Raw genomic sequence first — 14,142 nt, forward strand, 5'->3', positions numbered from 1 at the left:
GTTCGGATTACTACAATTTACTCTTTATGGAGTTTCAAGTTGGGCCCACTGAAGCTTTGAATTTCCTTGATCCAATTGGCCCATTTCTGGACCTTCCATGAATCCTTTCTTTCTTTTTTTTCTTTTTTTTATTCTTCTACATTCTTCTTTTTTTTTGACAAAAGGGATTGATTCTCCAAGCAACTGCACATATGAGTTGCTATGTGCATTCAAGACATTAGAAATCCTCTGTTATTTAATACATAGTTTGCAACCCAGCATCCTGCAGCAGTGATATATTTTCAGTAATAATGTTCTCTTGACGCGCATGCATGGATAAAGATGTGGTATAATCCCCATCTTCTTTTCTTCTTCTTTTTCTTTATTTTTTTGCTACAACCAATGACTCATATACTTTTAGTATGAATACATTTAAAGAAGTCAAAAGATAACAAGTTTTGGAGTACTCTAGGCAGCTCTCTCTTACCAACCCAGAGAGCTTCTCTAGAGTGGTCAGCCATATACGAGTAGCTTTCAAAGAAACCAACAATCTTATATTTGGGTTGAGATCTTTCAAAGTGATGGGCTCACTCACTCTTCTATATTGAGACAAATCGAATCGTTGAGTGGTGCTCAGACGCTAGCACAGGCTATCATGTGCTAAGATATGTTTTTAAAGCAAGAAGTTTAAGATTTTGAAGCTACAACATTGAGATCTAAAAGGCTACTTCACTTTGTTATTGGTAAATTTCAATGATTAAATGATAAATGGGCAATCTAAGAATTGTGAGATATGTGATGTCATCGGCCATCGAGGACATCTTGAGATCCTTTCTCGCAATAATATTTGTAAGGATCCATGCGGACGTGTGTTTAGTCTCAAATCGGTTATTCATCGGAAAGATCTTGAGTATTTATTCAGGACTAAGAAAACATAAAAAGTATGTTCTGGCTAGTCATTTTAGATAAAATTCTGATTTATTCCAAATGGTATTAGAGCGGATCTGACCCATGTGGATTAGGAGACAATGCAGCACAAGCTCATTGAGATTGACCACGAGTTAATTATGGTATTTGTGATTAGATTTGAAAGGATTTCGATTCTTAGCCTAATGAAAACATCGGGGGCTAAACTGGGGGAGTATGTGAGAATTCGTGCAGACATATATTTAGTCTCATATCGGTTATTTGTCGAAAAGATCTTGGATCTTATACAGGACTAAAAAAATCTAAAAAATGCCTCCCAATTGACTTCCACAATTTTACTCATGGATTGGGAAAAAAATGAGATACTTCTTGCCTAGACAAAAGAGTGATTTCCAAATTGGAAGTGCAAGCTAGAGTCTCTCTCTCCCGCCCCCTTCGTGGAATAGAGCGAGGTCCATTAGATGTCATCCCTTCGTTCTTTAAACTTTATAAATTTGCACTGCACTAGAGCAGTGTTTAGACATTCAGTAGTCTCACTTAAATCAGGAGTAAAGTCCACGTTCCTATAATCGTAAATTAGACTGTCTTGAGTGAACCCCAATTCTTACAAATTTTGATAATTATAGTACAACAAAAATGGGAGAAAATTTCACAAAAGGACTCTTACATAAGAGAAACTTTTATAGGCACTTGCTATGGTGCTGGCCATCCGATTCAATATGGATGGTCAAGATCCATCGACCAGCAACAACCAATCATGTGCGTGATTGGTGTAGAAAATTTCGTGAAACTCTAATTTTCTAGGAATACTTTTTTTTTTCTAAAGGTACTTTTAAACTTTTAGATAGAATAGAATAAGAACTTTTCATATATTAAGAGCATAATTGGTATTTTACATAACTTTTCTAAAAAAATAGGTGTTCAACTAAGCATAAGCTGATCTACAATACGTCACATTTTCATGATTAACCAAAAATGCAAAAATTATTTTTTCAGACATTAACTTTCTGAAAAAAAATAAGTACCTCGCACCAATCAACTGCTTTTGGCTTTTAGCCCATCTTGTGATATTGCAGGGTTAGATGATGGACCAAAGGACAACAATGGCAGAAAAGGATCAGGAAAAAACAAGACAAGCCCAACAAAGTTGAAACGAAATAAAACCGCAAATGAGATAAGATTAGGGCTTGAAGAAGTAGCTCGAGCTCAGCATGTTTTCTACTCAAACTTAGCCAAGCCACTTGAATAAAACGATCCACATGCCAAGTTCCAACATTAATCGGCAAGTCGAGCCAACCAAACAGCCTTGAACAAAGTTGTTATGATGCAGCTCAAAATCCTTCTAATCTAGTTTAAGATAATTCTTTTACAGCTATACAACTAAAAATGTAACAATAACCACTTCAAAAAGTTGGTCTTCTTCCTTTGCTACATTACATTAAAATTTGGCGATCCAATCAGCAACTCTGTGTCTTATATTTATATAACAGAGAAGATAACAAGGCAACAAGGTATCCATGGAAACTTTCTTCGGAGATCGGGAGATATATTTCACCCTAATCTTCTTCAAATTTTAAAGGCGAATGCATATAGAGTTGGTTTTTATGGGCTTTATTGGCTATTTGCGTTTCTATGTATTTGGAACATCTTGCTAGTTTTTCTTTCAGTTAAAATTTTCTTATTCAGAGATATAAAAAAAAAATCTGATTGATTGAGTTTTGCATTCATTCATTTATATCGAAATGAGGAAATTTGTTCAACAAATAAACATTACTCCGATTACGCGACTGACACGTGGCCATTTCGGGAAGAAGATGTTATAGAGACAACGAAAGCTCTGCAGCTCAAAACAGACAACCAAAAGAGGTAAAGATCCCCAGGTTTTTTGTCTGGCCAAAAGAAATATTAAATAGCAAGAAAAGAAATCCAAGAAAAAAAAAGGCAAAGAAAAGAAAAAAGTGGGGGAGGGGGGGGTGGGGGAATCGATTAGGATTCATCATCTCCATTGGATCTTTCTACTACGAGACAGTGGCATTGGACTCGGCTGGGCTGTAGTGATCGACCAGATGCTTCAAGATCTCGACTTGGGTCTTGAGGAGGAGAATGTAGTCCGCGGCCTCTTCGAAGAGGCGGTCCGGCGACGCCGCCGCCGCTGCCGCAGCCTTCTCCGCCGCCTCGCCGGTGGCCATGGATGGGATCAGTCGCTTGAGGGCCTCCAGCCTCTCCGCCACTCCTTTGGAGGAGGAGGAGGAGGAGGAGGAGGAGGAGGGGGGATTTCGGTTGCTTCGGCTCTGCTTCCATGTTCTCCCATCGAAGCACTTCCTCGAGGGTTTGAGGGCTCGTCGCCTTCCATGGCTTCTTCTTCTTGTCGGGGGCTTTGGGGCCGCAGGCCGCAACATCGTGCTCTGGAAGGCGAAGCTCATGGCGAGAAGAGAGAGAGAGAGAGAGAGAGAGAGAGAGAGGGGTGGGAGGGAAAGGGCAACGGCGCGGAGGTAGCTTACTGACGGAGGTGGTGCTTAAATATTAGATTTCACAGACAAAGGCCCTTTGCTTTCTCAAGATTTACTATACTGCCATTATCGTCTTTTACGTGTCCTCTATTTTTTGTAGTCTGTGGAGAACCAAGTATAATCCAAATAACTTTGAGTGCTCAGCAAAAAAGTCATAAACTTCAAAAAATAGAATAGTGGACAAGTAGCTAGATTGCTCACCAATCAATTTATTAATTGAGTATATTTTTCATAAATATTAATAGCTTTGTAAAAGGAAAAATTTGTAAGTTCTTAACTTCACGTAATTTTTAAAAAAATGTAAACCATAGTTTTATTAAAAACAAATAGAGAAAAACTATTATTAATTTTTGTCTAACAAAAAAAAGTTGCCACCAAAAGTAAATGAAAAATAATTTAATATCCTCCCAATTTTTAATAATCTTACTATTAAAAATATAAAAATTAATAGCAGAATGACATATATAATAAAAAATAGATAACTTTATTTCAAAGTACGATAAAAAGCAATGTTTACATAAAACCCAAAACTCTTCATGTTGCATCATTTTTATCTCCTTGAGCAAGATTTAGTAGGAGACACTAAATCCTGAACATTGTGATGGTACCAAGAAAATTATTGTTTTAATTAGCTTAACTTGGAGCAGAACAAAATAAAATGGCAACTTTGAGAATCTTCGAAATATCGAGGCTGATGGTATAATAGTAAAGTTAATAGGGGAGGGGGGTGGAGCGGGCACGGGTCGGGAGCGGGAGCCACGGCGAGAATCAAATGTATATGGGAAGGGAGGAGGAATGCGGCTGGCAAAAGCCTGCGACGAAACATGTGGGAGCTCCAAATCTTCACGTGCCCCTTTTCCCAATACACCCCCCTCGATAAAATCCAACCCCACCCGAACCCACACCCCCATTTCTCGCATTCTAAACCCCACATGACATGGGCCCCAGCTCCACAGCTGGGTCTCAAAACTTGGGTGGAACGTTCCTCGAGTAAATCTAAAACCCGGATTTCCAACAGCCGGGACCAGGATACGTCCATGTGGGTGTCAGCAACTGCTCCCCCTCAGCAGACCAAAAAGCCCCTACCCCAAACCCAAAGCACGCGTGCTCATCTCCCCATCCAACGGCCATAAATCACCCCATCGAGTACTCACATCGCTTCAGATCATGACACCCGGCCGAGCAGCCGAGGAGAGCACCCATGCCATCATGGTAAAATGTGGGGTAGTATAAGGGCAGAAAGGTCATTGAGATGGTTATAGAAGGTGGTGGGCGCGTGGGGTACTATAAAAGAGGGGCATGTGAAGAGGGGCGTGGCCAGCGAAAGCCGCGTTGTGAAGTGTTAGTAGCAGCAGGAGAGAAGAAGAGAGGAAGAAGGGAGGAGAGAGAGAGCGAGCGCGCGCACATGGGAATCACATGGAGGAGCATGTGGAGAGGGTCTAATCATGGGATGGACCAGTGGACCGGTCCAGTAGTTACTCGCCACGTCATCCCTCCTATTTAAATAATTCAAGATCAGACGAGCCGTACCTCCGGGCTGGTCCATTGGACCTGGTCCATGAATAATTTCTCGTGGGGGTGAGGGTACAGGGAATGTACCGCGTGTTCCGCACATTCCCAACACCGGAATTGGCGTGTGGCAGCGGCCAGGGGGCAGTGGGCAGTGCCCGCCACCTACTCGCAGAGTAGGCGGGGAAATCAATAAAGAGAGGAAGAGGGGGAGGAATGGAGGAGGAGGAGAAGCATGTCATGTTCGTATGCATGACGTGCTCCCATGTGGTGGAACTCCGTGCCATGGATGTTGAGCCCACTCCATGTGGGCTGTTGATCTCCACCAATATGATGGATCATGGACTTTGAGTTTGGACCAGTAATCGGATGGATGGAATCATTTTGATCTTAATTAATTCTGAATTTCCCACTTTATCATCTATTGTAAATTTGTAATCACTAGATATTAGTGCAGTACACAGGATGTTTTTCTCTAATCACGACCGTTCATGATTGGTACAATTGCCATGATTGAATTGAGGTCTATACGATACATGATGCATCACGATCTGATGTATTATATAAAGCTCGTTGAAGCAAGATTATCATAGTCGATCGATAATGGTGATGATTGAAGTATCGGCTCTCTTTTGTTCAGATCGCAACTAGAGGAAATCTCAACTACGTATACAAATTTAGTTTAGGATTAGTTTGTCATGTACGACATGTTTTGAAATTTTAAAATCTTAATATCCATTGCTTATAATAGGCAGCCCTAAAGTGAAAATTTTGTAAAAGACCTAAACTGCACTTTGTTAATGTCATATATGTGGAAAATAATTTCTAAACACAATAAATCTTGATATGTGTAGAACACGAAACCTAGTTCAAATGTATGGAAGGTTGAAAATTTCCACTTTGTATAGGTCAAAATGAGTTTTGAGTTATGATGATTTGACTTCCTAGTCTTGTGTGTGGATCTTGTTGGGTTAGACATGGCAATGAAGTGGGATTGGATGTAGGGTAGATCAAAAATCTCTCAACTTGAAACTATCTTATTTATTAAACAAGTTAAAAATTCAAGCCGGAACGTGACCGTCCTATTAAACAAGTAAACCCAAACTGACCTACAACATGTCGAATCAAGATCAAATCATTTTATAGTGTCAAATATTACAAATCACTGTTAAAAATCACCACTTATCCCAAAAGCTTAAGCTGATAGAACGAGATAGATTTATTTATATATTTTATATTTTCTTATACTCCTCACATGTGAACCGGACTTTCTTTTAATGGATGAGCCCAATATGTGAAGTTTTTAATAATGAGGTTAAAGAATGCGGAGACAGGGTTAGAACTCAGGACCTCTGCCCTCATATCATGTTAAAATCATCACTTATCCCAAAAACTTAAATTGATAAAGATGAGGTAAATTTATTTATATATTTTATATTTTCTTACAACCACTAGTACAACAAGCACCGGTGCAGAATAGAGTTCGAGTTGATTGTGGGGAAGATGTTGATGGGTTCAACTTAGCTCACCAACCAAACCAAAATTTTGAGATTTAAAGGTACTCTGGTGCATTATATGGCTTGTTAATCATGTGTAAAGCGCTAAGCACCACGTATAAAACGTGGATAGCCATTTTTTCAAACGAATTCTTGACGCATGCAAATGGTTTCTTTAGACAAATGAACAATTGTATTATGTTTGACAACTTCAATCCTTCTTCAACCTTGCGTTGGCTCTCACCACAATGTTTTCTTGTGACAAGATCTCATAGGGCTACAAATGAGTCGGGTCGACTTGTGACCCGACCTGATCCAACATGCGTAAGACCCGACCCGACCCTAATTTTAGGACCTGCAGGGCCGGGTTGGGTTTTAAATTTGGATCCGTTTTATTTTTCAAATCAGTCGGATCTATCCAATCTCGACCCGAATCCGAACCCGACCCGACCTATTTTTTTTTGCTCGATGTCATTTACCATTATATAGTAAAACTTTAAATATAAAAATACATAGACCTGGATCCGGATCCAGATTCGGACCCAGATCTGACCCGAATGACTCGTTGGATCAAAATTTGTAGGCATGGACCCGACCTGAATGAACCTGATTTTCAATCGGGTTGGGTCTGGATCCAAAATTAAAATCCGAATAAAAAATTAGGTCGGATCGGGGTCACTCGGAACTGGACCCATTTGTAGCCCTACGATCTCATGAATAATTTACAAACATGTTTTTCTGAGAAAATATTGGCAATATTAATATTAATCTTTCTATACCGGACCTTGAATACTTGGTCTAATTTATCACTAGGAAATATCTTTTACTACAAATATGAATCAAAATATAAATCACACTCCTATCGTATTTATAATATTTTTAGTGCATGTCAATTGTAGTATAATGGCTCTGAATCTCACAAGCCACACGTTCATTCGTTTTTCAATTGAATAAATAGCATTATGGTTCTGAACTTACAAGCCAATGAAGGAAAACGTGCAATAAATCCTGTCTCTTCTTGGTAGCAGGAGACGCGGAGAAGGCCGGTAGCGGGCCGTGTGCTTTTCATTTGGGCCTGTCCCTGTTACACTTCCAACCAAAACTCATGACTCATTAGGGGCTTGTTTGGTTCGCGAGAAGCATTTTTCCTCCTAAGAATATGATTCCTGAAAAACAAATTTCTAGAAAGAGGATGCCTAGAAAAGTACTTTTGGCATGTTTGGTTGACCATGGGAAAGTAACAAATTTCCAAAGTGCTTATGTTTAGTTGGCCATCCATTTTCTTAGGAAAGTTATGTATAATTTCTATTATACCCTTAATAAAAATTAAGTTGTTAATGCCTCTTTAATGCTTCTTTAATGCTGAAGAAACTTTTTAGGAAAAAGTAAAAATGGAGTGATTCCTGCCACATAGGAAAGTAACTTTTCCATATTTCTCATGGGAAAGACTTTCCCATGAAATGTGGGAATCATATTTCCATAGGAATACAACTTTTCCTTTTCTCTCCTTTGAAAACTCCAACCAAACAAGAGGCATCCTATTACTTTTCCGTTGACCACACTTTCCCCTCCTCTTTTTCCGCGAACCAAACGAGCCCTAGGTTTGAGGGAAGAATTTTTCTTGAGTGGAATATTTTTCGTATGAAGCCAATGCCTCAATATATGATGCATGAGGAAAAAGTATTTTGCATGTTTGATTGAGCATAGAAAAGTGGCTCGTTGAGCATTTACGTTTCTGTGACAGTTATGTAAAATGCTTGTTCCGTCTTTAATAAAGAAAAAAGAATTTAGCACATTCTATTTAAAAATGTAAGGGCATTTTTGAAAAAAATTTATCTCCATTAATAGCCGGTGTGAATTGGACTTTTTCATATCCTAAATGAACTTTTTTTTTTTATAAAGAACTCGTTTGGTTCGCGAGAAAATTTTTTTCTTACTGATTTCTAAAAAAATTCCTAAGAATATAATGACTGAAAAAATAATTTTGGCATGTTTGGTTGATCATGAAAAAGTGGCACATCTCAGTGTGAGTTATGTTCGGTTGAGCATTTACTTTTCTAGAAAAATTGTATTAAATACATATTATACTATTAATATTAATAAAGAGAAAGACTTTACCCATGGATTTTGATGGCTTAAGAATACTTTTGGAAAAAAAGGGGACTCCAATTTCCAACCTTATGTAATCTTATTCGTATAAGAAAGCTACTTTTCCATCTCTCTTCTTGGAATCCTCCAACCAAATATGAGGTATTTCTGTATTTTTTTTTTGTTGACCATACTTTCCTCCTTCCTGTTCCCGTAAACCAAAAAAAGTCCTCACGGTAAGTTGGAAACTTTGTAAAGGCTGGGCCGGGCTGACGCAAGCCCACTACTCATTTTCTATCAAGTTTTAGCCTGGACCTGGCCCGTTAAAAGATTCACATTGTGCTCGGTTCTTTCACAGGCCGGGTCTTCGGGCCAACGGGAGGGGTCCGGACCATTGGTAAGCTTTCCAGCCGAAGTGACTATTTTTGAAGACATTCGTTCCAAGGGATGGCCTTCGACCTGTAAAGGATTTGTTGCTTTAGGCTGCTGGATATGGTTTTTTTAACCTTTTCAATTGATAACCTGGACATCTATTGATATCTGGATTCAAATCTTGGTTGTCCTACGAACATGAACACTTATGGCTTTTAGATAGAATGGGATAAGATCTTTGACCCTCTAATTAATCATACCCCGGAGCCATTTTGAAACACGCACGATTGCACCAATTCATGCTTGATCATGCATGATCGGGCATCTCAAAGCATGATCGGGCAATCGTGCGTGCATAAAAGATTGCGATGGTCTTTTTGAAAGGCATCACCTGTTCCCTTTTAGACGTGCTCAATGGTTGCTGCATGCAGGAAGAAATGGGTCTAAAAATTGAATGTACGGTCATGAAAGATGATATATTTATCATTTTCTGATTGGAAAAAAAGCTATAGATCAAGTGCTGCTTGATGATATATTTTTGCTACTTTGCCACATTTTTTAAGCTATCAGTAGTTGAATTGTGTGGAAAGCAAGTAATTGATTTCTATGGTGCCATTCATTCAACAGCATGGTTCCGTTTGTTTAATTTATCACCTTGTATTCTTTCCTCAAAATATTTAAACTTTGGTTCACTATAAAAAAATTAGGCATTGCCGATGCTTTTTAATATATATACCGACACTTAGTCGCATCGGTAGTTTTATTCCCGATATTTTTTTAAGACGTCGCAAAGGCATCGGCAATGTGACCGTCGAAACTCAACTTGACGATGTGTAACAACCCAGGATCTCACCCAAAATGAACAGCCGGAAGGTATTATTTGGGTTCCTTGATCCTGTATAAGTACCCAAGATCTACCCAGCGAATAACCGATGTGGGACTAAACACACGCCCGCACAAATCCTCACATACTCCCCCCGTTCAAGCCCTGACGTTCTCGTCAGGCTAAGGGTTCATATCTATTCAAATCTAATCACAAACACCATGATTGGCCCGTGATTAGCCCCAATAGATCTGTGCTGCAGTGTTCCCTAGTCCACATAGATTATGGGCCGGGTCCGCTCTGATACCATTTGTAACAACCCAGGATCTCACCCAAAATAACTAGCCGGAAGGTATTATTTGGGTTCTTTGATCTTGTATAAGTACCCAAGATTTACGCAGCGAATAACCGATGCGGGACTAAACACACGCCCGCACGGATCCTCACACGATGCTTATAAGCATCGCTAATTAACGGCACAATTGAACATTGCTGAGTGCCGATGCTTCCATCTAGCATCGGCATATCAAAGTCAAGAATTTTCATTTTTCTGCAGTGGCTTGTATCATCAAAATGGAGGAAGCAATGCCACAATCTCGGGAAGTCATTGCACCAAATCCCTTGACTTCTTTTCTTTTCCCCCGGTCCACTTGTTTTGTTTCTTATCCTTTAGCCAGGTTTCATGGGCTGCCAATCCTTGGTAATGTTGCCCTTGCCGTTTCCTTCATCTGGTCATCATGAACACTTTAAAGACCAATGTGTTGTGCCGTCTTGATCATTCATGATGTAACAACTCAGGATCTCACCCAAAATGGCTAGCCGGAAGTTATTCTTTGGGTTCCTTGATTCTATATAAGTACCCAAGATCTACCCAGCAAATAACCGATGTGGGACTAAACATACGCCCACACGGGTCCTCACATACTCCCCCCATTCAAGCCCTGACGTCCTCGTCAGGCTAAGGGTTCAAATCTAATTATAAACACCACGATTGGCCCGTGGTCAGTCCCAATGGATCCGTGTTGCAATGTCCTCTAGTCCACATAGGTTATTGGCCGGATCCGCCCTGATACCATTTGTAACAACTCAGGATCTCACCCAAAATGGCTAGCCGGAAGTTATTATTTAAGTTCCTTGATCCTATATAAGTACCCAAGATTTACCCAGCGAATAACCGATGTGGGACTAAACATACACCCGCACGGGTCCTCACATATGAACAAGCCAAAAATATTTGCAAAGTCTTAGTCCCCTTGAAATAAGTCATCCTGGACTTCTGAGCTCTCGTGAGGTTGCATGGCTGATGCCTGAATCGTATTATTTACATGATATATATATATATATATATATATATATATATATATACACTTGCCTTCAGACAAAAACCAAGTCCACATAACCTCATGGCAATTCATAGAGTTCATCCAAAAATTCAGGTCATTCCATGGTCATATTCATGCACTTTATTTATGCTCAACTCATTTATTTTTGAGAAATTAATACTGTGGATGCCAAGTAGAGAGTTGTTTGCCAGCCAGCTGAACTAAGGCTGGTAAGCATGTCCAGCTCCTCCTTGTACACTCATATTCCACTGTGGACTGTGCACGCTAGCCCTTCAATTTTTTATATTTGAAGGGCACTTGCTTTCCTTTTGCAGCTCTTCATATATCTATTTTGTCCACAGGCTTCGTCTCCATGACATTATTGTGACTCAATGTGAACCATGGCTGATAAGGAGACAGCAGTGTAAAATAGAAAAGCGTGCAGGTTCATGCTGCCATAAGACAGCAATCAGACTGCCCTTGGGATTAGGTTTTTGTCGACTAAACGTATGAAGTTGGAACAGCCTCCTTCTGTTGGAACTCAGTTTAGGCTCTGGGGTGGACCTCTGAAGCACTCTTTGGAACTATGAAGATGCCATTTACTTACTCAAGAAAAGGCAGTGACCAATCAAAACTTGCACTCTTTGCCTCTTCCTGTCCTTTGTGGCACTCCCATTCTTGTTATGATGGGGAACTTTGCGGTTCTCTTGAAAGCAATCATTCCAAGGACTAATTTATGCAGTTCAAGCGATGGAATTGATCCACTTCACACCATGTTTGTCTGCATTAGAGGATATAGAGTGGTCTCTACTAGCATTAATCTACTGGTTGCTTTAAATTACAACTCAAGGTATGAATTACAACAGTCAGCAGCATATCATTTCCATATGTATTGATGGAAACTGCTATATATGTTGTTTAGCAATGAGTGATGATTGGTTGCAATCAAGATAACTTAATTTGTTTGCAGTGTTAGCTGATGATTTGGAGATTTTAAAAATCATTGCTTGGATGTATCGTCCGAAAATTATTAATTTATGCAAGATGAAGACAGAATCAGATTGCTTTCAGGAACAATGCACCCATGGTGCACTCAACCTAGCTAGGGAATAGCTGTTCGCTAATTTTGGCTTGATGGTGAGCATCCAACATGTTGTTAAGACTCAATGGCTGGAGAAAAGTTGTAATCTTGTTATGAAAGGATCAAGATAAGCAAGATGAAAACATACAAGGTGAACGATTGATGCGGTCGTGCATGCGCCGAATTCTTGATTTATGCAAAGAAGAAAGATGCGACGGGAGAAGCTTATAAATAAAATAACTTCTTTATTAATCAATAAGTATTGATTTGTTTTCTGAGACTGAATCTGGGCGAACAATGTGAGCCCTTGTTTAGATTTAAAAAACAAGTATACCTAAAATGCCTAGGAATTGAAGTATTGAATCAATTCATGTCTTATTAAAATAACAGTACTTCACCATGCTTTGTAGGTGGCTTTTCCTTTTCCTTTTCCTTCCATCAAAACAAGAAAAAGAATAACAATAATAATAAGAAAACATCTCTCTTTGATATGCCCAAGATTATGATCATCTTCCTGGAAGGTGAGATTTAGCAAGCTTTAGTGCATGGTCTTCCTCACAAGATGAGATTAACTTTTTTGCTTTTCCATTCTTCTTAGTCGAACAGTTTCATAAAAAGTTGGAGGACTAGAAAGGTGATCAAGAAATTTTGTCCACTTGGAATTATAGCACTCGTGAAGGTGGGAGGGCAACTTTTATCCGGGACTTTCGTGAGTATGTGACTATAGCTAAAAGCTTAATTGTATATTACGAAAGCATAATTAAATGCTTAAATTAACCTTTAGCAAGCTCTTTTAGTCAGCAAAGAATCTTTCTTTGCAGGAAAGCATCCATTTTTTCCGTTGTGCAAGGGACAATTCACTCTTTTCAGCTTTAGGAATATTTGGAGTCGGAGAAAATGATTGAAGAACACCGTGAAATTTGGACTCGTGTCTCTTCTTTAGCTTCATGATCTTAATTTTCTTTTTTCTCCTTCTGTACCTCTTCAGATCTTACTTCCCTTTGTATGTATACTTACTTTAATTTTATACAATTACATGGGGGAAGTACCTTGCTTCCTCCACATTCCATCAAAAGAGAAAAAAAATCTAGAATGACAAAATATATGGGGGATTTGATGAGGTGTTCGATTTCTTCTGCATGATATAGTCTATCTTTAGCAAAACAACTATCGAATATTGTAATTCTAACTAGCAACAGACATTCAGAACAAGTAAGAGGAAGCTCCCTTAGTGCAAGAGAAAACCAAAGCATATATATATATACACACACTTCTTTTTTTTTTGTCCCAAGATTTTCTGTCATTTTCTTTTTCCACTTTTCCTTTAATCACATGATTATGGTTGAAAGTTTGGGTTATGTATCAATAAAAGATGTCAGATTAATTATTCTGGAACGTGCACTGCAGCTTGTCAGATTCTAGGTTTATTTCTTTAATGATGTATTTTTCGAAAGTCTAGACTTGAATAATTATAATATTTGGATAGGTAGCCCTGTAATTCAAAAAATTATTAGTAGCATGTGTGCACCGACTTGAAGATCCAAGTACTGGGACCGACTTTGGATTGGTTTCAAATAACATGGTTTTGGAATTGACATTGTGAAGTAAGGCCCTGACAATTGTCACCAAGTTTGTTCTAACATGGATCTGGACTTCTAATAGCTTCAGTGAAATGAATGACCATCTAATTCAACTTATATCCACCACTATGCATCTAATCTGGCTACAAATTGCAGTGATCAGAGCTGAATGCAATTGTTTATACTCTCTTGATACATTTTATAATCTCGAATAGATAATCCAATAGTTTAAGCTTTAATATGCTCATGTTTGGTGGTGCATTTGCTCTATATTCTTACTTGAGGTAAAACCAATATCCTTCTTCTCGAAAAAAAAAAGGAGTACAAATATTCACTTTTTAATCTAACACTTCTATTTTGATCAAATGTCATTTTATGCTAAGTTCATGAGAATAGATCAAGAATGGCGGTTTTCAGGTAACTTATGCACGCAAACAAAGTGGGCTATTTGACCA

This window comes from Phoenix dactylifera, chromosome 7 (assembly GCF_051530095.1).
Source record: "Phoenix dactylifera cultivar Ajwa chromosome 7, Ajwa_hap1_PhDact_Kaust_v1.1, whole genome shotgun sequence".
NCBI lineage: Eukaryota > Viridiplantae > Streptophyta > Magnoliopsida > Arecales > Arecaceae > Phoenix > Phoenix dactylifera.